Raw genomic sequence first — 26,505 nt, 5'->3', positions numbered from 1 at the left:
TCACTCTTATACAAGCTTCAGTTAGACATTGCTACCTATCATAAACTTGCCAAACCCTAACCAAAACCATTCCTGCCAATCCTAAAGAATAACTAGGGCATTATATGAGATTCCACAAAGGTTCCATGCACTAGGGTAACTTTCCAGAAACCTACAACCTCCAGATGGATCCCTGGACCAGAGGAGACTGAAATGCAGAGGAGCCAGCCTCTCCAGAACATCAACTAGTTCCATCCTCCTATCCCATATTATTGACAGCCTCTTCCAATATGAAAAAGTTAGAATGAGCATAGCCCAAATACCTCTAAAGAGTGGCAGAAAGATCAAAGGTGATGGTGGAGTTATACAGAGAAGGTAGAGTTTAACAAATGAGTATAATTGCTGAATCATTATATTGATATTTCTTCTAGTCTTCAGTATCTTAGAGCATCTAGAAGTAAAAACCCAAAATTGGAGAATTGTAACCCATACTAAACTCTGGAATCTGTTCTACAACAACATAGTTGTTGCTATGTGTTTTGAAATTTATTGTTTTTTGTATATATGTTATTTTTTCACAAAAAATAAAAAAGTTGATTGTGATGATAAATGCACATTTATAAGATGATAGCATGAACTATTGATTGAACATTTCGGATGATTACATGGTATGTGAATATATTATATATATCAATAAAAAATAAATAATTAAAAAAGGAAAACATGTTAGGGAAATGTTTTTAAATCTAACAACTAGTTCTAGGGAGCCATTGTTTTCAGATATTTTGTCTGTGACATACACAGGTTAGATGATTACTTTGAGCCCTTCACAAAAAGCAAAATGGATTTGCAGGGAAGAAAGTAGATACAACTATAAGGTTGATTGTCATTAGGGTATTTTCAAACTCCATAATATTTTTCTCATAACATATTTCTGTATAACATAATCTTCCTATGGTACAGAGATTGCCATGATTTTGGCCACCCTTCCCTTAAAATCACATTTTAATGCTTTCTGCATCAGGGATTGCCAGATTTCTTGCCTCACTCATAATGATTTTAATGTGTTAGCCAAAAAAGTTGGTATAAATTCTTAGCTGAGTGAAGCATTGGTATCTCAACTCCTTCAATTACATTACCCTCAACATTATTTATTAGTTTAATATGCAGGAAAAAACCCGAGGGGTAGGAAGTTTTGTAGAATGGAGAGGTGAAAAGACCATGAGTTTTTACAGATTTGGATTCTAACCCTGGCTCATTGCTGATAAACCATGTGCCTTTGACACATGTAACAATTCAGCAATATGAACAAGCAGTATCTGTTAGGTTTTCAGTTGTTATGCACCAGATGCTTTTCCATGTTCTTTATATTATTTACTCAATTCTTACTGAAGCCTGTTACCAAGAATTGTAAAGAGTCTGAGATTTTGCCCTCCTTGTAAGCTGACACGTTAGTCTGCCACAGTTTCATGGATGCTGACATGAGACATGAGATTCAGAGACAAGGAACTTTATAACATAGCAATAGCAGTAGCCAGAGTATCAGCAATTGTACCAGTTCCCCAAGCTACAGGTGATGCCTGCACTCACAGAGGTTTGTGTTAGGGAGTAGGAATCTGAGCTTAGGGAACCTGAATCTTATACACTGGGCAGTAAGCATGCTGCACTTTTGCTCCAGCAGGAGTCATGATCTTTAAAATTGTGGACAGTCAGAAAACCTGTTCTTTACTCTGGAAGGAAACACTACTTCTATTTCTCAAGGCAGCTTGCCATACAAACATTTTGAAAAGGTATTCAGTAACGAAGACATGCAAAACATTTAAACCTGTGGAGAATTGTCTTCCAATACCTATGAGCAAATACTATAATTATCCTAATCTCATAGCTGCAGAAACTAAGGAACAGGAATGTTAAGTAATGTCCCCAAATTCAGTGGCTTGTGAGGGGCTGGACTCAAACCTAGATAATCAATTTCAAAAATCCAGGATCTTAACCAGTGATCAATTTGTTGTACCTTGAGTGTAAATGTTACTATTCAAATATACAGCAACATGAAAATAATATGAATTCTCAGTGCCTTCATCCCTGCTTTTCTGCTTCATCCCAGAATTTCCTCATCTATAAAGGGAAGAGGGCTTGGGTTAGAGGCTTTTGTTGAGATCCTTTCAGATTTAATATACCATAGTTCTAAGAATCGTCTATTGGAGCAAAGAGACATCATGTGTAAGTGATGTGATCTCGACTTACAAACACGGAGAAGCAAGTAAGAGCAACTATATCCATGTCAGTGTACATTAAACATTTTCTATCAGGGCCTTTGCATTCTTTAATTAAGTTTTATGAGATTCTTCAGAAAAATGATCCTTGAGTTACTACTTAGGATATTTCTGGTCTTTCTAATTATAGCTCATGGCCAGGGAAAGCAGATATTTATTTTCTAACTACCCCCATCATAAAACTTCCTTTTTCTATAATATGAGTAAGAATATTATCTAAGAATAAAATGAGGGCCGTCTTCAAACTCAAGCCTGGCACATTACCAGGAAGCATATCCTGAATACAGCATTACCAAAGAAGGGAAGGAAAAGCAGAGAAACTGTAATAACATTAATGAGATAGCCAGGCTGTGAGTCTTCTTCACATCCAGGGAAACTCAGAAGATGTTTTTCTTGTGTTAGAATCTGGTCTTAAAACTATGCATAGACACTGAATGACACCCCAGTCCAATGCATCCTATCAGACACGTCATCCTATCATCAGGTAGGCTGTGGTCACATGCAGCCTGTTGGCTGAAGTCCTTTTGAAACCTCGGCCAGAAATATGCAAGAATGGGCCTCCTCCTTGATTTGTTGATATTTCTTAGAGGTCTATCCTTCTCCCTACTCTTCTGTTTTACTGTCCACTCTCTTCAGAGTGTCTCATCTATTCCCAGGGCTTCAAAGATCATTTATATGTTGATGACTCTCAAATCTCTAAATATAGTTCATCAAGCTCCCCTGAGCTCTAACCCATATGATCAACTCTCTGTTTGACATCTCCATTTTAATATATCAAAGGCATCTCAAACTCAACTTGCCCAAAATGGAACTTAATATTACCATCCTCCAAACCCAGCTCTTCTCCTAAAATAATATCTGCATTACATAGGGACAACACAAGGCACTCAGACACCAAAGCCAAATTCCAGGCATCTTCTGTTGTACTCTCCAGATACAATTAATCATCAAGTCCTATTGCTACCCCTTCCTCAGTTTCTCCATCTCCACTAACATTTTTGTAGAAACTGCTTTTAGCTCTGATCTGGGCCATTTTATGTTCTCCTAATTGGTGTGCATACAGAATTTCTCAATAAAATGCATATCCAATCATGTCAGCCTTCTGCATGAAATTTCTCAAGGGCTTCCCAGCTACCCACAGGATAAAGTCTGAGCTCCTTAATATGACTTACAGAGCCTCCATAATTTATTCCCTGAAGGCCTCTCCAGCCTCATATCGGACTGATTATCCTTACTGTGGCCATATTAGTCTATTATCATACCCTCACACCCAAATCTCCCTCTTCTTCCATCCCTTACAGATTGTTCTGCCTGCCTGGGTCATTATTTCTACCATAAACTGGCCAAATCCTACTCACCCTACTCAGCTTAAAAAAAAAAATCACATATTCAGAGACTCTTCCCTAGATTCTCATGGCACCTTGAGCTTCCCCTATCACTATGTGTGGTCACATTTTTTCATAATTACTCCTACCGATGTTATCTGTCTTATTGAATTTTAAGCCCTAGGCTGGAAGTGACCATGACTAAACCCCCAGCATTTGGTTTAGAACATGGTACCTAGTAGAAGCACAAACAATTCTCATTGCATGAATGAATGAAGGAATAAATAAAGGATCTGCCCAGAAGCATTTCTGGGAGCAAGAAGCATGCCAGATGTTAAGGAAGCAGTGTCCAGCCTTTTGGCATAGGAAGTCTGGCATTAGCTCATTTTACACCTCTTTCCTAACATGTCTATTAGCATAGACAATTTCTTGGATCAGTACTCAAGTGTCTGCCCTTGGTGTTTTGGTAACAGAATTTAACAGCAAGAGATAGTTCAGAATGAAACTTCAAAATGAAAAAATAAGCAATGCTAGGTGTTTAAATACCTGTTTTATCGATTTTTTTTCCATGTTTCAAAACTGCAATTTTTCCATGCACTTCCCAAGAACCAAACAAACAAGCAAAACAAACACAAACAAACAAAAAATTCAATAAATGATGCTGCAATAATGGGATACTCACATGGAAAAATAATGAAATGTGACCCTGTCATACAGTATAAAAAAAACAAACTGGAATTTTATAAACTATAAAAAGTGCCTTAAATGATCACATTTGTCCTTTTCATCCTATTAAAAATAAAAATGTTTTTACTCAAGTGAGTGACAGGACTATTTGTTCCATATTAAATAGGAGTTTATAAGATGCATAACCACATTCCACTGCCTCAGAATTAACTCTGTGACTAGAACGCCATCAAATATAACGTAAATGAATATTTTGGGTTGAACGACAACAGAAAGGAGAAAATGCTTTCCAGATAATGTCAAGTTTAAATTGCAGGATTCCAAAGCAAAATATTACAAAAGCTTCCTTCCTCCCTCCCACTCAACCAACCTCAGGGATGTCCGAAGAAGATCTAGGTTTTCTTCAGCTTAAAGGGAAAAGGGAGTAGAATATGGGAAAGAAGAAAATTGGGTTATGCATATTTCTTTTTCTACCCTGCCACTTACTACAAACTACATTGAATGTGTGAGATTCCTTGATAAACAACTATGAAGGTCTGAGAGGAACCTGGGCCTTAAATGATTGCAACATTGTGATCTCAAGAAATAGGAATTCTGTCTCTTCACTTTTGCCCCTTCAATAGAGCAAAATGATTGCAAACAGAGAAAGTCTACCTTCAGGTTGGCATAGGGCAGTCCTGGTTTGGCCTGTTGTCCCAGCATAATTATTAATAGTGACCCTTTCACTTTTTTTTTTTTGCATGGGCAGGCACCAGGAATCGAGCCCGGGTCTCCAGCATGGCAGGCGAGAACTCTGCCACTGAGCCACTGTGGCCTGCCCAACAACCCTTTCACTCTTGAAAATCTCTTTGGAATATAAATTATATAGTCTCCCTAAATAGGATAGGCATTTAGCCTAACCCCCAATTCACTAGGTTTTCATAGTTTTTTAAATCCTTCATTGTCTCTTTAGAGACCCTACTAACAGCCAGGCCTTGTGACAGCTCTTTTTTATTTGAAGCCTAAATTTATTTTCCATAACTATTACACTTGGTAGCTGTATCACTCTTTTAAAAGTCAGGAAACTGTGGCTTAGAGATGTGAAGGCATTGCCCCAGGCCACATAATGTATACAGGACAGAGCCACAATTTAAACCATTTCTGGGGCACTCAAAAACCATTCTCTTTCAATTACATTATGTGCAGGTTCAAATTGCAGCTTTAATCCCCTCCTCACACACACACACACACACACACACACACACACACACACACACACACACATAACTGAATAAGACACACAGAATGAAGCAGTAAACAATCCAGAGTGGCTAGACACAAGACAGAGGCTAGCGCACTGCCCCGTGATGTGGCCTGACTCAACCCAAGATGCTGGAACAGATCATTCATTCCAGTACAATTTCATTGTCCTGAACATGTTTTCAGATCCCTGTACACACCTCTCCCAGAGCGCCCTTGAATACAGAGAAAATGACTCAAGGAGAACTTTACCATGTGCTTCTCGCTCACTCTGTGACATTGGAAACAGAACGGAACCCTCCCCTGAAGGCTGCCCGCTGCTACCAGTCTTTCCCACACCCCAGAGATGAGGATAATAAGGCCTCAAATAGAAGTTTCCCGAATATGAGTCATGACTTACTCAGCCTTTGTTACAGAGAAAGTGGAAGCCTTTGAAACACACTGTTGACTTTGGCAGCCTTAACTCCCTGTGCTGTTATCAAGAAACAACTTACACGATTAATTTGCTTGAGAAATTACCCCTGTAATGAGAATATTAAGTATAGTATATGTTAAAGGAACCAGTATTTCGTACATGGCACTTAGTATCTATGAATAGGAATATATACTCATTTCCTTGAATAATGTTTCACAGTGAATAGTTCTTCAATAAATATCTGTTACACTGAATTAAGTAAAAATCTGAATAAAAGTTGACAGTTTTTTCTTACTTTGAGCCAGGTATGATATGGAGATTATCTTCCCTCTGTATATATATACCTATAAATATATATGATGAATATATAAATATAGATGTTACTTTATATAGGAAGTCTTATACATAATAAACACCTAAATATTGACACCTAAATTTAATTAAACAATTTAGACATGGAAACACACATCAGCATAGCTCCCTTAACATTAGTTATTATTTTTAATAGATACTTCACAGAGATACTCTCTGAAATGAATGAGTAGTGTATATTCTACAGTGGTATTATCTATAGTTATCAAGAAAAGTGTATTTTTGTATGCATTTAAATTAGATTATACATCTATCGATGTATAATACTGTAGTATAGATATTGTATAAGCCTTATCTGCAAAACATATATAGTATTAGTTAATTATTAGGGTTGCCATGAGTATGCAATCAGATAATACATGGGGAATATAGCTCTTGGCATACTGCAAGCGTTCTATAAATCAAAACCATCCTTTTCACCACTACAGCTAGCTACACTGTGGCTATAGACAGGCATTTATTTTATATAGTATAGGAGAGCAATCGTGTTCCACATTATGTGTTAAAGGCACTGTTTTAAATTAGGTCCATTTGTTTTATCATTGTAAATATGTTTTTAATGTGTAAATTTAAAATATGAGCTTTAAGGTTGACTTGAGAAGGTAAAATATTATAGTCTGTTAATTCCCAAAGATAGTTTCTGAAGACTTCTCCTGAAAGACGAAACGCTTTCTTAAGTGCTTTGAACCAAAGCAAAGACAAGGAAGGTAAAATAGTAAAGTCCTTTTTCTCCATCTAAAGTCAGTGATTCCTGCAGTGCCAGAGCAGCCTTTGATTAATCCGAGAGCAATGCCTTTGCTTCTTGACTGTGATTGGTTCAGAAACATAGGACTGGGCCAATCAGCAAACACTATTCCCCTGCCCGCTAGAACTTGTTCAAGGATGGAAAGGTGATCTAATTTAACTCAGAACTCAAAGAAACTTTTCTGAAAGGTTTTTAAAAACATTTTTTATTATGAAATATAACATACATACAAAAAAGCAATAAATTTCGAAGTATATCTTAACAAGCAGTTTATTTCAGGTATTTCCTTCCAGCTGCTCTAAGACACTGGAGACTAAAAAGAAATATCTGAAAGGCTTTCATACAGAAATTTCCTTGTTCTTATGAACAGTGCAGAAAGAGCCACTCTTCTTTTTCTTGGATATTTTTGTGTTTCGATTCAAGGCCTAAAGTTGCTGCCACAATCTTGCTACTATTTAAGTACTAGGCAGATACACAAAAGAGGTAATAGCTAAAAAAGAGACACACACACACACACACACACACAAAAGAGCTGGAGAATTTGGATTAAAGAACTTGAAGACCTGAATCTGCAGTGAATTTACTCAAAGTATGGTCCAGGACCAATAACACTAGCATCACCTGGGAACTTGTTAGACCTGAAAATTCTAAAATCCTTGCCACCAACCTACAGGATCAGAAACCCTTGGGTGGGGCTCAGCAAGGTGTGCTTTAAGAAGGACTTCAGGTGATATTGATGTAGGCTGAAATTTGAGAACCAAAGTTTAAGCCAGTTTGAGTCATGCTTTTGGTTAATTGCACTTGGAAACAGATGAAAAGAAATTCATAGATTCATAAATATGCACAGTCAGATCCTTATTGAAAAAGATCACTAGGTAGTAAATTCCAGTCAACTAATGATGAATTGAAAAGGAAAATTTGGGAAAGGAAAGCCCTGGTATAATAAGGCTAGAAGATTGTCCTGTTAAAGTATGATAATTAAGCTCACAGGCTTTGGAGCCAGACTGCCTTGGTTCATATTTCAGTTCCACTACTTAATAACTAGAAAAATTATTTTAGATTCTTCCTCTGTAACATGTAGATAATACTAGTACTTCATAGTGCTGTTTCGAGTATTAAATGAATTATTAGATAGAAAGAATTAGAATTTTTTCCTGATATACTATAAGCACTCTGTAAATATAATCAATTATTGTATTACTATCAACAACAGGCAAAATATTCACCACATCATTCCTAGGCCAAATAAGCCCTGAAATCCAGGATTACCAGCCTCTCCAAGAGCATCAACCAGTTGCATTTCCCTACCTCATAAGGTCCACACCCCTTTCCAACATGAAGTGGTTAAAATGGCCATTGTCCAAATATCTTAAAGAATGAGAGAAGGATCAAAGGAGCAGGAAGAGGTGTATCAGAGAAGATAGGATTCAACAAATGAGAATGGCTGCTGAATCATTATATTGGTGTTTCTTTTTAGTCTCCAGTGTCTTAGAGCAGCTAGAAGGACATACCTAAAATGGTGGAACTGTAACCCATACCATACTTTGAAATTTGTTCTAAAACTACTTGTTAAGATATACTTCGAAATGTATTACTTCTTTGAATATATGCTATATTTCACAATAAAAATGTTAAAAAAAGATATTCACCACATCAGAGGAGTGCTAAGAAACCAGCCACAGCTGACTGAACTAGCCACATTAATATTCTGTCAAAGATGTGGAGTTGTGGGTGCCCAAGTCCTCTCACTGTGGCATTTGAATTCAAAGACAACAATTTTATTATAAAATTCAGAGTTATGAATTTAAAAATCCTCTGAAAATCATTTTGTCTCAGAATCAAATTAAATATTTCTTACTTATCCAATAAAAATTTATTAAAGGTCCAGTTATATGGCAAAAATGATATATGTTTTCATATAAAACACACAGCTCTATCCAATAAGACTAGAAGACAGGCTGGAATTAAATAGACTTGTCTTGAGGCAATGGAACAGTGGTTTATTTATTTTTTCTTTTCATAAATTCCATATTTTAAAAAATATCTTTATGTTACCAATTATGAAAGTGCACTTCTAAAAATCAATCATAAAAATTACTTTTAAGCTTATTCCTGAACGGAAAAGCTAAGACTACTTATAATTATGCCTAAGAGTCAGCCCCAGAGAACCTCTTTTGTTGCTCAGATGTGGCCTCTCTCTCTCTAAAGTAACTCAGCAGTGAGCTCACTGCCTCCTCCCACCCCCACTATGTGGGACGTGACTCCTGGGGATGAGCTTGGCCCTGGCATCATGGGATTGAGAAAGACTTCTCCACAGAAAGGGCAAAGAGAAAAGAAACAAAACAAAGTTTCAGTGGCTGAGAGATTTCAAATAGAGTAGAGAGATCATTGTGGAGGTTATTCTTATGCATTATGTAGATATCCCTTTTCAGTTTTTGGTGTATTGGAGTAGCAAGAGGGAAATGCCCAAAACTGTTGAACTGTAATCCAGTAACCTTGATTCTTGAAGATGATTGTATTACTATATACCTTTTATGGTGTGGCTGTGTAATTGTGAAAACCTTGTGACTGACACTCCCTTTATCTAGCGTATGAACAGATGAGTAAGAAAATAAAGACCATAAATAAACAAATAGGGGCGGAGATAGGGAGTATGAGAAGTTTGGGGTGCTCTTTTTGACTTTTATTTTTATTCTTTTTTGTTTGTTTTTGGAGTAATGATAATGTTAAAAAATCTATAGTGATGAATGCACAACTATATGATGATACTGTGAACCACTGATTGTATACTTTGGATGATTATATGAAATGTAAATATTTCTCAATAAAATTGCATTTAAAAAGCCAGTTGAGAGCAAGCCTTCTCTAGAAAATGGATTAAAGACTAAGAAAAAGAAAGCTTGGGAAAAAATTACTTTTCTCTTGAGGAACACAGAGTTCTGAATCATCTCAAGACATCCAAGTTCCATTTTCTGCTCAGTCCTGCACTGCATGGCGTCCAGTTTCCAGATTCTAGGTGTGTTTTTATTCCTTTGGCAGTTTAAGTGTTCACTGCCTGAGACCAGGCCCAACTCATATCTGCCCCTAGGCTTCAGAGATCAAAGTCAGCTGTGGGTGCTGGAGGGCAGAGCATGGCCACCCAAGGCTATAACCAGAGGAGAGATGCTTAATTAACAGGTCAATTTGTGTAAGAGTTCTGTGGGCTGCCTGTGGGTAGGACCAGGAATGGAGCTGACCAAATGGTTGAGGTTACAAATAATTAGGAAGAATCTTGAGCCAGAAACGCCCAATGTCTCTTTCTCACACACGTTTTTTCATCAAAGGCTAGATTCTTCTGGCTGGATTTAGCAGTGTTAGGTAATCATGCACCCAGAGGCCATTGGCATGAGCAATCACAACCCAAGACTCTAGGAAATAGCAATTCATAGTCAATAAGTAGAAGGTACACATAGCCTAATCACTTTTTACTTTGTTGATTTGTAGCCATTCATCTTTCTCCAATGAGTCTATTCCCATGCCTCCAAAACTGGGGAGACAAAGGAGAGCAGGTAACACAGCACAGTTGTTAAGAGCTTGACTCTCTGTACTGAGGCACCCCTAGGCTTGAATCCCAGCTCATTAACAACAGACTAACTTAAAACACACCTAACCTCCCAACTTACCTCCATCGGCTGTTATTAGGCGAACTAAAATAAAACCTGAACAATGCTTAACTCGGTATCTGGTACAAAGAAAGCACTCAATAAGGGTAATATCTAATAATATTACTGTTGTTCTCTTTCTTTGAAACTTCCTTCTTGTGCCTACCTGTCTATATTCTCTGCTATTAGTACATAATGGGGCACAGGAAGCAAATGTCACATAGGTAAGAAGCTCCAGACATATGTGCTTTCCTATCGCAGTAATGAACAAAAGGAGCAAAAATAAAATTTTCTGTAAAATCTTCCAACAGTGAAGTTTTTGTGAGTTCAGAAGTATTAGGGTTCTTTGCGAACAAATAGCTGAAATGAAATCAGTGTATCTGGCAAAATGTCACTCAGTGGCCTGCAGCTCAGGCCTTTCTTATGCAAGTTACTCACGGTTGCTGAGAGAGTTTATCAGCTCCCAGTGTTAATACTGAAACTCCTTGGTACTACCAGGTCCTTGCCTTCCCCTCTGACACGCTGTTACCGAAGGTGACTTCAAGTTCCATTTATCTCATCTCAGAATGGAAAGGGAACACCCTGGACAAATGCCCTGGCAAAAATCCCCTCCCCTCTCCTGTAGTCTCTCCAACCCAGGTAGATGCCAGTATGCCCTTGGACCTAGAATGAAACAGCTCTCATGAGATCCCTCAAAACTTTGGGTATCCAGACCAGAGGCCAGAGCAGACCCCCTGTGCCCTTCCAGGCCTTCCTTTTCTCCATTGTCGCTGTTGTCTTTGTGTGACCACCAGCCTCTCAACTGCCCAAAAACTAGGAAAGAGGACGTTTGGATCACATTGTCAGATACCACCTTATTTTACACAGCCACCTCGTATTTGTAACCTCCAAAAGGAAATGTGACTTTGATGGATAATGTGGTGATATATAAAATTGAAAGAAAAACCTTAAATAGTAAATAGTATTTTACGGAAAGGGAGATAGAGGAGCTGCACACACAAAAAATGACCTTCAATCATGCGGTTATGTTTCTTCTCATTTGGAGGATAAAATAAATAAGGCTTTGCAGCCAGCTTTGGAAATACATTAAGTCATAGAACTGAAATGATCTAAACAAATGATGCAGCTATTAAAAAAAAAAAAACACAACTCATGGGATCCAAAAGGATAATACTTTAAAGTTTAACAAGGATATTTTGCTAATTATGGCCTCCTCTCTTCTGCCAGAATACCTTGTTGCAAAACCTTAACTATGCCAAATGTCTAAGCTTTAAGATTATCACTGCATCTGTAATGTGATCTGGAGAATATCAAGGTTCTCAGAATCTTTCAGCCAGTGAGGTAAAATATAGAATACTGGGTTTGTTGTTAGCTTTTTAAAAAAAGCCTTATTCACTTCCTATTCAAGTTCTGTGTTCTTAAAAAAGAAACAGTTGAACCCTTTTGCTCAGCTCTTACTTTTCCTTTATTGTGTGTTACATTCTATTGTTAATAAACAATAAGAATGTTCAGTAAGGAAAGTCTGTCATGGACTCTTTTTTTTTTCAGACTAAAAATAGCTCACTACATTTAAAACTTAGCATGGAATCAGAGATTTAGACTCCATAAGTTTTGTTAGGAGCTGCTGAAATTTTGATTCAGAAATGTTCTTTTTCTTACACAAACAGGATTAATTCAGAAATGTTATTTTTCTTACATGAACAGCCAAAATTATTACTTCTATACAAGCTTTAAGAAATGCAAAGACTCAGCAAAGATCAAAGAATCTAGACAAAATATGTTAACTCAATTTTAAATGTGTTTGCTGGTTATTAAAAATTAATATGTGTCTAGTTTCTTCTGATAGACCGCCCCTCAAAAATTTTCACCAGGTTAGAAGGAGAATCAGGATGGAGACTTATTCAGGAAAAATGTTTGAAATTCAATAAAGGAAAGGGTAGGCACATTGCAGTAAGAAGATGAACATTTCAATAGACAAATGGGTTAGTTCTAAAAAGACAACTTACCTTTTCAGAATATTTACAGTTAATCCTGTCCAAGTCCTTTGCCATTGCTATGCTTTCAACATGTACTGGGCCAGAATACCATTTAATTATTTCATAAATCAATGGAGGAAGGCTCCTGGCACAAAGACCCATCCACTATAAGAAAAGCACTTTCAGGTCAAATGCCAAGTCCCTGTAAATGGTTTGATGTCAATTTTTTTTTAACTCTTCATAAACATCAAATCCAGTAAAGGACAAATCAAGGAGCAAAGACATGACTGTGCCCACGGTCCATTCACTCCACCTCCCTTACCCTTCCAATGCATCCAGACTCCATGTCATTTCCAAGGTGAGTTCCACAAGGGAAAGTTCTTGCTGACTTTCATAGCCTGTGCTCTCTACAGAGGGAAGGCACGGCCAGCCCTTGCATGGAAGCTCTATTGTCTCCCTGGCTATCATGAACCTGCCTTTCATCATTTCTTTTCCTGTCTGACTTAGTTGGGAAGTTAGGTGTTTTCATTTAGAGGGAGTAATGAGCTTTCTAATGGCACTGGACTGTGATTGTTCTAGCAAGATGTGGAAGCAATAAGTGAGCAGGCCAGCACAAGTTTCTGAAGAAGAATGTATTTGAAACTCTGACATACAGCACATGCATATGAAAACACAGGAAAAACAACAGAAAGTAGAAGATCATCATGTCCTGCTGTGTATCAGCAGCCACTCTGTTGCTTGTTGATTGAGAATTTTATAGCTAGAGTATAATTAGTAGGCATACCATCTAGTTTAGATTTTCTGGAATTTGCCAGAACTAGAGTTAGCCAATCTGTAGATTGGCTGAGTTTTTAAAAACTTTTTCTGCTTCTCTTCTCACAAACATGTTGTAAATTCCTTAATGGCCCAAGGTTTTGCCCTTGATTTTCACTCTTGCAAGAGTTGGTGAAGAGAGTGTTTGGGGCCAAGGTCTCCAAACAGGATTCAGATGTGGGAGAAAATGGTACTGATGATTCATCCTTCCCTAAGTTGATAAAGCGTCATATTTTATACCTGTACCTTATAAATGGCCAGGGCTCACTCAAAATTAGCATCAGTTCTGAACACCCAGTTAAGGTGGATCCTTGGAGATACCTACAAATCCAAGGCCCAGAGCAAGACTTGGGCTTATGTTATGAAATGTAACACAGGAGACTCAACAAGAAGTCACCTTTCCAGGACTGCTTTCTGCCCCAAATCTTTACTCTTCTAAATTCTGGAAATCTGGAGATAGGTAATATGGCTGAGTGATACTACACTCAGTGGGAGAGTGGAAAAGATAATAGCATACAGAAATCAAATCTACACAATCCAAAAGGCTTATTTTGGAGACCACTTTCTATATTCTGTACTTTTTCTCTCACCTTGAAGAAAATAATGCTTTTCTATCTAATAAGAGGTTGACAGAGAGAAGCAAAAGGAATGAAGAATTTACAAACCAGATAATCAGATTCCAAACAACCGAATGAATTGAGAATGTGTGTTTCAGAAAGAATTTTAGCGTGAAAGAATCCCAAAGAGAGAGACCAACTCTTTAGTATTTATCATCTTAGGAAAAGTCAAGACGTTTTTGCTTTAAACTGTTCCTGGTTCAAAACAGTCATCAATGCAAAGTAGACACGTAAGAACATGTGAAGGGTTTTTAAAAAATACATAACTTTTTTATGATATTAGGCTCTTACAAATTTGAAGTATGATAGCATTCTCTACTTCATTCCATTAAAAAAATAGACGTATGCTACTTTTGAGACAATTCCTACCCCTCTACCTCTAAGAAGTTCTTTAAAAATTTGGGGCAAGGGGTGCACGGCTGGTTCAGTGGTAGAACGCTCGCCTCCCATGTGGGAGACCCAGGTTCGATTGCTGGACCATGCACCCCTCCACACCCAAAAAAAAGAAAAAGTTGAGGGCAAGCTCAAGACGGCTATCCCTACGATATTCTGGAACACTGCTCTCATTGTTTCTCCTGAAAACCTGTACAAACTTTACAGCATCCCTACCTGACACTCTTCTTCCAACCAATTTCAATAAACTTTTTGCTTTAGAACAATTGCAAAGATATTACAGAGAGCCCCCATATACCTCACATCCAGTTTCCCCTATTATTAACATCTTTTATTAGTATGGTACATTCGTTATAATTAATGACTCAATATTCATACAGTTGTGTTAACTGAAGTCCATACTTTATTTCTATTTGCTTAGTTCTTACCTAACATCCTTTCGCTATTCTACGATCCCATTGAGGACCCCATATTACATTTAGTTTTCTTGTCTCTTTGGGTTTGTCTTGGCTGTGACAGTTTTTTAGGCTTTGTTTTTGATGATGTTGACAGTTTGGAGAAGTGTTAATCAGATATTTTGTAGAATATTTCTAAATCAGGATTAGTCTGATATTTTTCTCATGATTAGACATGCCTTGTAGGTTTGGGGGAAGAAGACCACAGAGATAAAGTGCTATTTTTTTTTGGTCACATTCGCTAAAGGGTACATACTACCAACATGACTTATCACTGTTAATATTACCTTTGAACACTTGGCTGATGCATTGTTTGTCAGGTGTCTCCACTGCATCATTACCCTTTTCTTCCCCCTTTCCACACAGTACACTTTGGAAGGAAGTCACTATACACAAAGAGTGCATCTAAGGAGTAGAAGTTATGCTCTGCCTTCTTGAGGGTGGAGTAGCTACATAAATTTTTTGAAATCTTTCTATAAGGAAGATTTGTCTACTCTTGTGATTTTATTTATTCAATCATTTATTTATGTCAGTATGGACTCATGGGTTTTATTTTATATTTTCAGTTTTAATCTAATCTGACTTTACTTCATTGCTCAAATTGTTTCAATTTTTGCCATTGAGAGCTCTTTCGGTTGGCTCCTGTGTCCCTCTGACATAACCCAAGCATGCGCATTTTTTATTTGTTTGCTGATACTACAATAAGTCCTAGGTTCATCTTGTATATTCCCTTCCCTAGTTCTAGAATCAGCTGTTTTTCCAGGAGGCCCTGGTTAATGGAGAATGGTATGAGAAACCAAAATCTGCGTATTTAATATTTCCAAAGTTGCTGGGGTATCATTGTTTCTGGGCTGCCTCAGCTGACAGAGTCCATGGATATACATATATCTGTAAAAACTACTGTATCTCTATTAAGTTAAATATGTGTTCATATGATGTCTCCAACTCTAATCTATTACCATATGGTTATCTGTAACCTCTCACACTAACAGTGAGAAACCTGTTCCCACTATCTGCCAATCATTTACTTATTGTTCACTTCCAGCAAACACACAGTATTAGAATCGTTAACTGTGCCCCAGTGGGCAAAAACTTTATCAACTAAAGTACAGTGCTTATGAACAATATCTTTTGCCTTTAATCCTACACAGTCCACTCATTTCCAAAGCTACTTAGGTCAGAACCTTTTTCCCCCACCCTTTCAAGGAAATTGTTTCAGTTATATTCTTTTGTCACATTCCCCATTCCATCACGGGATCCTCTGACCTCCTAAATTAATTTTTTTTAATCTGCATACATTAGGTTTTGTTCTTTGTGTTGTAAATTTGCATGCATGGTGTCCTGTATCCATGATTACAGTACCATTCAGAATAGTTTCAGCACTCTAAAGTATTCCCAGTGTTTCACCTGCTCAATCCCTCTTGTCCCCTGAACCCCTGAAAACCACTCATCTGTTTACCATCTTTATAGTTTTACCTTTTCCAGAATGTCATATAATTGGAATTATACAGTTTGATTTTCTCACTGATTTCTTTGACTGAGAAATATGCATTTAATATTCATCCGTGTTTTCTTGTAGTTTAATAGTTCATTTCTTTTTATTACTGAATAGTATTCCACTGTATTGGTGTACCACAGTTTGTTTGTCCATCACCTATTGAAGGTCATCTTGATTGCTTCCAGCTTTTGGCATTTATAAATAAAGCTGCAATAAACATTCACATGCAGATGTCTATGTGGACATAAATTTGCAGATGAGTTACATAAAGGCATAGGAGTGCAATTGCTAGATCATATGGAAAGACTGTTTGGCTTTGTAAGAAACTGCCAAACGGTCTTCCAAAGTGGCTGTATCATTTTGCTTTCCTGCCAGCAATTAATGAGAGTTTCTCTTGCTTCGCATCCTCACCAGCAATTATTATTGTCAGTTTTTAGATTTTAACCATTCTAATAGGTGGGTAGTAGAATCTAATTGCTAATTTAATTCTCAATTCCTTAATGACAAATGCTATTGAATATCCTTCCATCTGCGTGTTTAACATCTGTTTATATTCTTTGGTCTCCCAATACACTATCTACATATCTTAAAATATGTAGATAATTCATAGGTTAGTGCAACTGGATTGCAACATTATATCACTCTTCTATTAAATACTAGATATTCTCTCCCAAGAAAAATTCCTAAAGTCTGAGGCTTTTAGTTACATAAAAACACTTTATCCCTCAAACATTATCAATTCTGATATCCTTAGTAGAAGGAGTCTATTTTGAATGACTATTATGGATATTTGGTAAGTTATTTTATTGCCAGTCCACATACTGCTTAAATATTGTACTATTAGAAACTTCCTGTCTTTGTATCCAGGAAAGAAGACAGTACAAATAGTACAAATTGCCTAACAGTGTAGGACAGAGCTGACATATCCCGGTTATAACATTATCTTGCTGAGTGTCCTTGGACCAGTCACTGTACCATACGAGGCCTCAATTTCCTCATCCTGCTGTCTAATGGACAGGCTGTAGATAACTGAGGGTTTCTTTCAACATCTGGCTTTGTTCTTTTCAGTCCTCCAGAGGGATAAGCCCTGAGTCATGTCTTAGATACTGACCAGAGGCTCACTAAGACAGTCTTTATTCTTTTCTCCCACTACTAATTTTCCTCTTACCACTATCATACTGGATTCCCCCTGTTCAGTTGCTAATACTTTTTGAAGACCATTTCTTAAGTACAAAATGTAATTTCCCTGTCTTTTACTATCTGGAGGTCAATTTTCCCTGTTAATTGCTGTGCTATCATTTTTTTTCATATCAAGTCTAATGAGGGCTTTGTTTGAGAAAACTTAAACTTTAGTCTGGCAAATTAAATACAAGTTGACAGCCTTATAGCTTCCCTAAAAATCATCACAGACTACTTAACTAAAATCTAAATTAAATTCCCTTCAATTTCTTCACCAGGAAGAATTCCAGAACAGAACCTGGCTTCTTGATCAATTTCAGTTTTTGGACTACTCTCTTTTCAAAGAAACAGATCTTAGTAGCCAAGAAATGGAGCTTGAGAAACATCAAACCATCAAAGGGTCTTACCCAGGATATATGTGATAAACTCTCTTTTCCTTGCTGCTAAATGTATCCTGTTGCCTTGAAAGAAGTGAGTACGCCCACCTTATACAGTGAGCAATTCTCTCTCCTGGGAGGAATTTATTCATTCAAGTCGCCATAGGTCAGGCTAAAAGCAGTTCTGGTATAATTCATATTCCTCACCACAGACATCCTTAACTACTTCAGGATGTATGACTAATTAGAAAAAATACACACAGCAGGTATAGTATGTGACACACAGCAACCTCTGCATGGGTTGCCATTGTGTTTAAGTCACACAGATTGCCCTGTGAATCATTAACTTTTATAAAATGTCTTCAAAATCACTGTACTGGCAGAGAATGTATATGCCTGCTTTCCAAAGTTCAGGTAAGTCCAGTAACCAGGAAAACCACATTTGCTCCTTACACTGAGTAATTTCCAAACCTAGGGATTATATCTTTAGAACCAGAAAAAATAGAATCATTCCTAATGGGCAACTTCACTGTTTTTTGGTTTGTTTGTTCTCAATCTCACACAGATCTTAAAGCACAGTTCTTAGTTCAGGAGCTTGAAGGTTTTCACTGGTTCCCCAATACATTTGCCATTTAATTTATGAGTGTGAAGTTGACCTTACTCTTGCTGACCAGACATAGAACCATGGCCTTGGAGAGATTTGAAATTCAATAAATGTTTATTACAGCATTAGAAAACAGGAGAGTTAAACTGGCTTTGAATGTGGGCTTAGGAGGTCTAATCCTCCAGTTGAATGTATGACTGATACCTCAATTGTAGTTTGAAACATGCCCCAACAAACATCTCATGGCAGCTTCCTGTGAGGTGACAGGCTTATCTCTGATCTGCCCAAACTGGGTAGGCTCTCTAACTTTAACAGCTGTGGTAGATCCAGATATGATCAGGTATAATAATACTTGGAAGGGTTTCACGTTGGAACTTGATGAAGATGACAAATTTAAAACCAAGGAATAACTATATATGCAGATCAACAACAAAGGGTCTTCAATAAAATTATGAGTTTTCTTAGCTACTAAGGAAGTGATTTAAAAAAAAAAACAAATAAAACAGCCTGATGTGCTAAGGAATTTACTTCTTTTGGGTCTAAATTTCTACATTTCTAAATGGTTCTTTCCCCAGCTGTCCAGATTCCACTGATACTGTTCTGGGGATCCCTGTTGTTCTTTTCCTGGCAAATCATAATAAAAGCTAACTTTCATTAAAGACTTGCCACATTGCAGAACTCTTCTAAATCCTTTATTTGTATTAACTCACTTTACTTCCTTCTCTCAGGGCCTTTATTGTTATTTTCCAGGACATTTTCTGTTTCTGAATCTACAACTGCTCAGTGTTAGACTGTAAAAGCTGTCTCTACCCGGAAAGAGTTAGCTTTCCTTCAGTGTTCTCTACTGAATGTGAGTGGGGAGCTAGTGATCGTCGGTGAATGGTTACTCTGTCTGGGTGGCCTTGAAATCTTTGTATCACTCTCTGGACATCCTACATGCTGACTCTATGCTGACCAACATTTTGGTTTTGCAGGAGGGATTTTATCAAGTAATTTCTGGAATGGAACCAAATTAGAACAGCTTTGCCCACGGCACATGCACACCAATAGCAGGACCACTTCTGTAACACAGCAGTAATAGAGCTACAGTTAGGTAATAGAGAAATATGGTGATTATGGCAGATCACAAATTACTAGAATAAGAACAGTAGATTATATAGTAAATTACCCATGCTGTACTATTTTGTGCCATTACAAGGTATATACGTACTTTCAGTACCTGATTTAGCTGCATTGGTTCATTTTCACTTACTTCCTATCTCTCAGATACAGTCAACATAAATGGGATTCTGGATAACAAATTGTTTTTCCATGCCTCTTGTGGAAAACCACAGTTTTGATATATCGTTTATTCCTTTTTAGATGATTCTGCACTTGCCATTAAGTGTCTCAGTTTATAATCCATCTCTCCCCTTTAGCACCTAGTGCAGAAACAATATAATTACTATCTTAAATGATTAATATTTGAGTGCTTACTATGCTAAGTGTTTATATGCATTATCCCTTTTAATCCTTCTAGCACACCTGCGAGAAAGGTATGATTCTTAATCCAATTTGACATATGCTCAAATTACAATTTGATAACGTTTAATAACTCAAACTGTTGAGTTTGACGGCAAATTTGCTCTTAACCATCATAGCTGGATCTTACAAACAGTGTCCATGCTCATAAAACAAAAGAAAATGATTCCTTTGTTAGATGGAAGGAGATCCTAACATTTTTTCCCCTGGTAATGTCAGATGAGTGAGGAGAAAAATGGAGAAGAACAAAAGCAGGGCATAGAGGTTTTCTAGAGTGAGGGGAGGCCCAGTTGAATAGTTGAATTGAAAGTGTTGCTTTGAGCCAAGGAAATGAAGTTTGAGTTTCAATGCCTACCATTTTGTATTTAGAAGATACTCAACGAAAATTATTGAATTGACTCCAAATATGTTTGCTAGAAGAGGTAACCTCAGGATAACGCGAAAGCTAAGAGAATCGTCAGCCCTTTGGATTATCATTTTATGGTTTGCAATCTGCTTGGGAAGCCCACAGGGTGTGAAGCAGCTCAGCGGGGCTAAATGGTGTTACCGTGTTACCTTTGCATCCTTTTTCTCTTTCAATCTTCACATTAGTTCCTGATGTAAATAGAGATATCATTATTCACTTCTAGTAATAACAAAACACAGGTAGAGATTTGATTCTAATAATTTTGAAGGCTGAAAACTGCCAAGCAAGGAGAGACAGCAAGTAGTTTATACCTCATTTTTTTCTGGGAGAATTGACTTTTTGAGTTGACAGGATTAATATTTATTCAGTTATTTAAAAGATTAAAAGATTCATTCTGCCTTTTAAAAATCTTTAGAAGTGAGTACTTTTCTTTCTTTCTTTTTTTGCATGAGCAGGCACTGAGAGTTGAACTGGGGTCCCCGGCATGGTAGGTGAGAACTCTCCTGCTCAGCCACCATGGCCTACTCTAGAAGTGAGTACTTTTAACGTCTTTCAAAATGTGTAGATAATATACGGCCTTTTAAACCATGTGGATGTCAATATAGAACAGATCCATATTTTCAAGAAAGTTCTGGTTTGGAAAAATTTAATCCGAGTGTTGTTACTTCAGACTAATATGTTTATCTCTATTTAATTCTGTAACTGGAAGAATTAGCAAGACTTTGCCCTGGATACTTAGAGAACTCCTTTCCTTGCAGTCTTCATTTAGATTGTTGTATGATCGAAAATACTTTGTTCTTGGAAGATCTGTGTCATTTTTATCCAGATAGCTGTTCACAGGATTTGGGAACTGAAGTCAGGCTATGGCAAAAGAAACCTGCCAGTCTCATCCTCCCACCAGCTCTTGCTGAAGGCAAGACTGGAACAAGGAATTTGCCTGGAGTTAGTGCTCCATTTCCTGGACTGGGCTATTAATAATTCAAACACGTGCTGTTTACAACAGAGCAATCCAGATTTTGAGAAATTGGGGGAACAGTTGTGATGATCACTTCCAGATCATTGGGGTCAAATCACATGCAAGTAGGGGGTGATGGTTAGCTGTATTCTCATCTAAGGGAAAGAGATAATATCACTTTCCACTCTCCTGGCACCAGAAAAAGAAGTGTGATGGTTAAAAACAAAAACAACAATGAATAGTTTGGCCTAGACTTGAGTTTAAAGGTGCCTGGACATTCCCAGCTGTGACCTGAGCTGCTCTCCGCAAAACCAGAAACTGTAGGAGCTAGTGAGGGACTCTGCAGTCAGACAGATCAACGATTCCTAAAAGTCATTGCCACTGGTCACAGTTGGTGGGTGCTCCATTCGACTTCTCTTATTTTTAAGTCGGCAATGAAGTCTTATTAAAGTCACAGGCTGTTGTCACTTATGCTACAGGGAATTAAGAAGAGCAGAGACCTTCCTGGAGATGAGGTGATCACCTCACCACAGACATGCCCACCCCCAACATCTCCAGGCCTAGGCAGGGGTTCAAAGGATGCCTGCATCCCCATGCCCCCATATTTATATGTTATAATATATAACCTTTTGGTCTAGCATAAATTCCATGCTCCATTCCTACCTTGACAAATCTGTCTTCATTACGACCTGGAAGACCAGTCACATTTTGAATTCTCTGCGTTCTTCTGTGTCTCTGCCTACAAACCACCCCTTTATCCTCCCACCCTGGCTCATACAAAGAGGGGCCTTACTCATCTAAGTGTGGACTGGATCTATACACAAATCCCTAAAAAAGCCACCCTTAGCTGTGCGCTACTCCTTGAGGTATGCACACTGCATGTTCTACCCTCCTGATGACTGGCACAGGGAAGAAGTCTGCAGGCCCTTTGTGCAGAAGATTCCAGAGTCCCGGGTACGTTTGGAATGGTCTAGAAGGGGGCAAGTAGACTCCCATGGACTTCTCACCCCATGGGGTGGGGCGGGGTTGGAGGCATGTCAGAGCAGACCCCTTGCCCAGTTCTAAGAGCAGGAATACCAGGAAAGGAGAGTTCTCAGAAGTGTGAGCAATAGCCTAATCAGCAGTGGTATGGAAAAAAGACACGGCCAGACAGAAAAAACCTGAAAGGTTTTGCCAGCGATCACAAGATCCCTGAGGAACTTTCAGAAATAGCTGGGGTATACTCTGAGAGAGGCTTCTTCCAAGCAAATAAGCCACTACTCTAAAATTATAATCTGGATATAAAATGACATACCCTTTGAAATATGGATTACAGAGGAGCAGCTCACATTGCATAACTCTTTATTTACAATGCATTCCTCAGAGAGGAGAAAGCAGACTTCCAAGTGGCTAAGAGGCCCATCTGTGATCACATTCCTACTACAGAACATAGTGGACATCCTGATTACAAGTCCAGGGTCTTCTGTGACAAAACATTCTCAGATAAGCCTCAGAGGAAGGAAAGCAAAGGATGTTCTGGGCAAGGCTCTAAGCAAGAACCCAGCACAGCTTCGGCTCATGCTTTCATGCAGGGGAAAATTCTTACTTCATTATATTTTCTTCAACAGGCTTTCCCACCTTTCTCTCTTTTTTTTTTTTTTTTTTTTGCCATTGAGTCCATTTGCTTCTTCTTAGTTGTGATTTCCTTTTGATTCTCTTTGCCTAATTTCCCACCTTGGTATATTTCTTAACGCTAAGCACAACAGATTTCAACTTTTGAGTTAACATCATTTGCCCCCACCCCCAGGACGGGGTTACTAACTTTCTTGCCTTGTTCCCCTGACTCGGGACTTTTTTCTGACTATTTTTAAGGCTTCTTCTCTTACATTGTGTGTTTACCCTTATATTCCTGGACTTCTCCTGAATATCTTCTGGTATTTTATTTAAATTTAAAAAGAAGTCAAAAATAAATTCCACCTATCGAACACTTAAATTGTACTAGATGCCTTTATCCTCATAGCAATCTTCTGCAATGTAACAAAAACAAAACTGATAATTAATTTTGACTGAGCCTTAGTGTGTCCTGGCACAATACTAAGCTCTGGACACCTATTTTGTTATTTATTAACATAGGCCTTTCAAGGAGGAACTATTGCTCCCAATTTACAGGTGAACAAACTGAGCAGAAAGTGGTAAATAAACTACTACAAGGTCAATCAGCAGTTTATTGAAGCTAAGATTTGAGCCTCGGTCTGATTCACTCCATGTCCTTTTCATTATGTTAGGCTCCTCCCATATTTTGTAATACAGCAATTTATGTGCATGGCTTTTTCCAGAAGAAATACTTAATTGTTTATAGGATTTAATTCTCTGAACCATCAAGTGTGGTTGTCTAGGAATGTTAGAGGCAGAAAGGACATTAAAACGGACATCTAATATGACACTGTGATTTTGTGGTCAGAGAAACTGAAGCTTGGTGATTTTCAGTGACTCTCAGAAGGTCTTGCAGTCCGTTGCATGTACCCTAAACCCTCGTTCTCTTGCTATTGTTTTGTTTTGTTTTTAAATTTCCCTCATCAGCTAGGGTTATTTGAATATCTTAAATATAGTTTACAGAGGACACACAAAATGAATGTCTAATTCTTTCCTTTTAACTGCCAGTCTCCAGACTAAGGCATTGGTGCTCTGATTACTTCTGAAAGTTTCCAGTGAATTGTGGTTTTCATTGTTACTTGGCTTTCTGTATCACTTTTTCTTTTCTTTTTATAAAATAATGTTTATAATATTTATCGTGTTTTAATCAATTGTATTTAGTACTCTTTTTGATGTCCAAATTGTGTCATATTTGGTCAATAGAAGCCTCTTTATCTTGGCTCCTGGGTCCTTCTGAAGTCATCCCTTTAATCTTTGAGAGTTTCCTTGCTTTATGGAACAATAAGATATCCCAGAGATCGCATACATTTCCTGTCCCATATGTAGATTTAGAATTCCAGTTCTTTTTAGTGGGCAGTGGTATTTGGAGACCACAATCTGGATACTAGGAGTTCTTAAATAATACCAGGTTGTGATTTCTTGTAGGTCTTTAGAAAACACAAAATTAGGATTTTTTTTTTTGTAAAGAAAGAAAATCATGAGCTATTGCTGATGTTTTCTCTGAATGTTTATTCCACCTTGTTTGTTTGTTTTTTCAAAATGTTTTTCTGAAATGTTTTTCAAGTATTTGTAGGGCCCTATAAGAACCCAATTTGCCAAACCTGTTAAGTTAAATTTATAATGTTTTCTGGATCATCATTTTTTAACTTTCCTGTTTCAACAAGGAAATCCAAAATTCTCCAATGACTTTCAAAATTTTTGTGATTAGCAAGTCCACAACTAAAAATCCAGAAACTGAAAAAAATCTCTCTATACTTAGAGCTTCAATTTTCAAAAGGTAAATGAAAAGTAACTTTATATTATCTTCAGAAGACTGATGAAATCGCGAATATTTTAAATGAACAGTATTTGGGCTTTAAAACAAAACCTTTACTCCATTACTGATACATTAATAACCACATAACTGCCCTATGAATATGTTATTGAAATGAATTACAGCACCTGCTGTGATTTATCAAGCAAGACATAAAATGTGGCAAAACTTACTTAATTTCACTAATATAATGCCTATTCCTCTACCTCTAATAGCATTATATTTAAATAGAACAGCTTATTAGCTATAGATTACAAGGGCAACAGGAGCCTCACAAAATAATTGTATTAGATTAAAATAGTGAATTAACTTCATTAGTAGTTCAATCTTGATTCCCAAGCATGATGCTATTTGCACCTCATCATTATCAGACAATAATTGCTGTGTCAAATAAAACAGGATAGTGTGTGCTCTATACTTCTTGCCATTCCCAGGGGATAATGTGCCATAAGGAAGCTAATAATGGGCTAAAAAGGTTAAGTTCAGAACTAAAACAGCTCATCAAAAAAGAAAGTATATGCACAAGACTCCACTCATTTTCAACATAGTATCTGTTTCATTATGAAGTGCTGCTCTGGCATGATATTAGAATTCTTACGTGGCAATTGCCAGAAAACTCAAAGTTTCAATCAATAACCTGCTGCTATAATCAGTTTATAAGGTGCCTGGAAACAGAGACGGTGGAATAGATGTTAAGTCATTTTCAACATCTACCCACCTACCTAATAATTTACCTACAAATCTATCTGTTTGCTCTACACTGTATATAATTGTATGAACTGACCTATATCCAAATATTTACCCAGTTTACTTTGGGGATAATCATAAAATAGCACTTACACTATTATTAGATCACTTACATCTTATAAAGTTTGGTTAATTCAATTAGGAAATCTGTAAAGCAACTTTGGTCATGAACACACTCTGTCATTTTGTTTGTTTGTTTGTTATGCCTTTTGAAAAGATAAATTTATCTTTCTCAGGAAAGTAGCAAAGCATTATATTTCTATGGTCATGTGTGTCATTTTCTGAAGATATTAATAACTAAAAGTAATCGCAAGACTTTTTGTTTTCTAACACAGTAGCCAAATACAGCATTTAGGACCTGAAGTCTTAGGGAAACCACTACCCTAAAATATTATTTATTTGAATTCATTGTAGGCAAAGAAGAGGCTCTCAGTATAAAGCAGTATAGAGTATGCACTCAAAAAATTAAGACGTGCCATGCCAGGGACCTGGGTTCGATTCCCAGTGCCTGCCCATGTGAAAAAAATAAAATAAAATAAGACATGGCCTTTTAACTTTCTAGGAAAGCAGATATATTAGATGGTAACTCATAGGCTGAGCTTACTACCACTAGATCTATAACCCGCCCACCCACGGCTTCTCCCTCCTTGTTTTTCATCTTCCCTGCGGTTACAAGGGAGGAAACGTCCCTTCTATCCAAGACCAACTTCCTCTGTGTGCCCTGTGCTTGTGTGTCCATCCCCAAGCACCCTCGGCGGAGCTTTTCACCATCGACCATCTCCTCTCTCTTCCCCCTGTATCCTCAAATTCACCCTCTTCAAACAAGGCTCCCCTACAACC

General features: G+C 37.5%; 1 long non-coding RNA gene and 1 other non-coding gene across 2 annotated transcripts in view; one reads left to right on the top strand and one right to left on the bottom strand.

Moving 5' to 3' along the window:
* The window catches only part of LOC143676429 (uncharacterized), a 105,244-nt gene that overhangs the window by 61,639 nt on the left and 17,100 nt on the right, over positions 1-26,505 (bottom strand). The window lies entirely within an intron of this gene.
* TRNAG-CCC (transfer RNA glycine (anticodon CCC)) lies at positions 14,499-14,569 on the top strand. The gene has a single exon. It is a non-coding gene; the product is annotated as a tRNA-Gly (tRNA).

The sequence above is a fragment of the Tamandua tetradactyla genome, chromosome 3, assembly GCF_023851605.1.
Source record: "Tamandua tetradactyla isolate mTamTet1 chromosome 3, mTamTet1.pri, whole genome shotgun sequence".
Lineage (NCBI taxonomy): Eukaryota > Metazoa > Chordata > Mammalia > Pilosa > Myrmecophagidae > Tamandua > Tamandua tetradactyla.
This window is presented reverse-complemented; position numbering and strand designations above follow the sequence as displayed.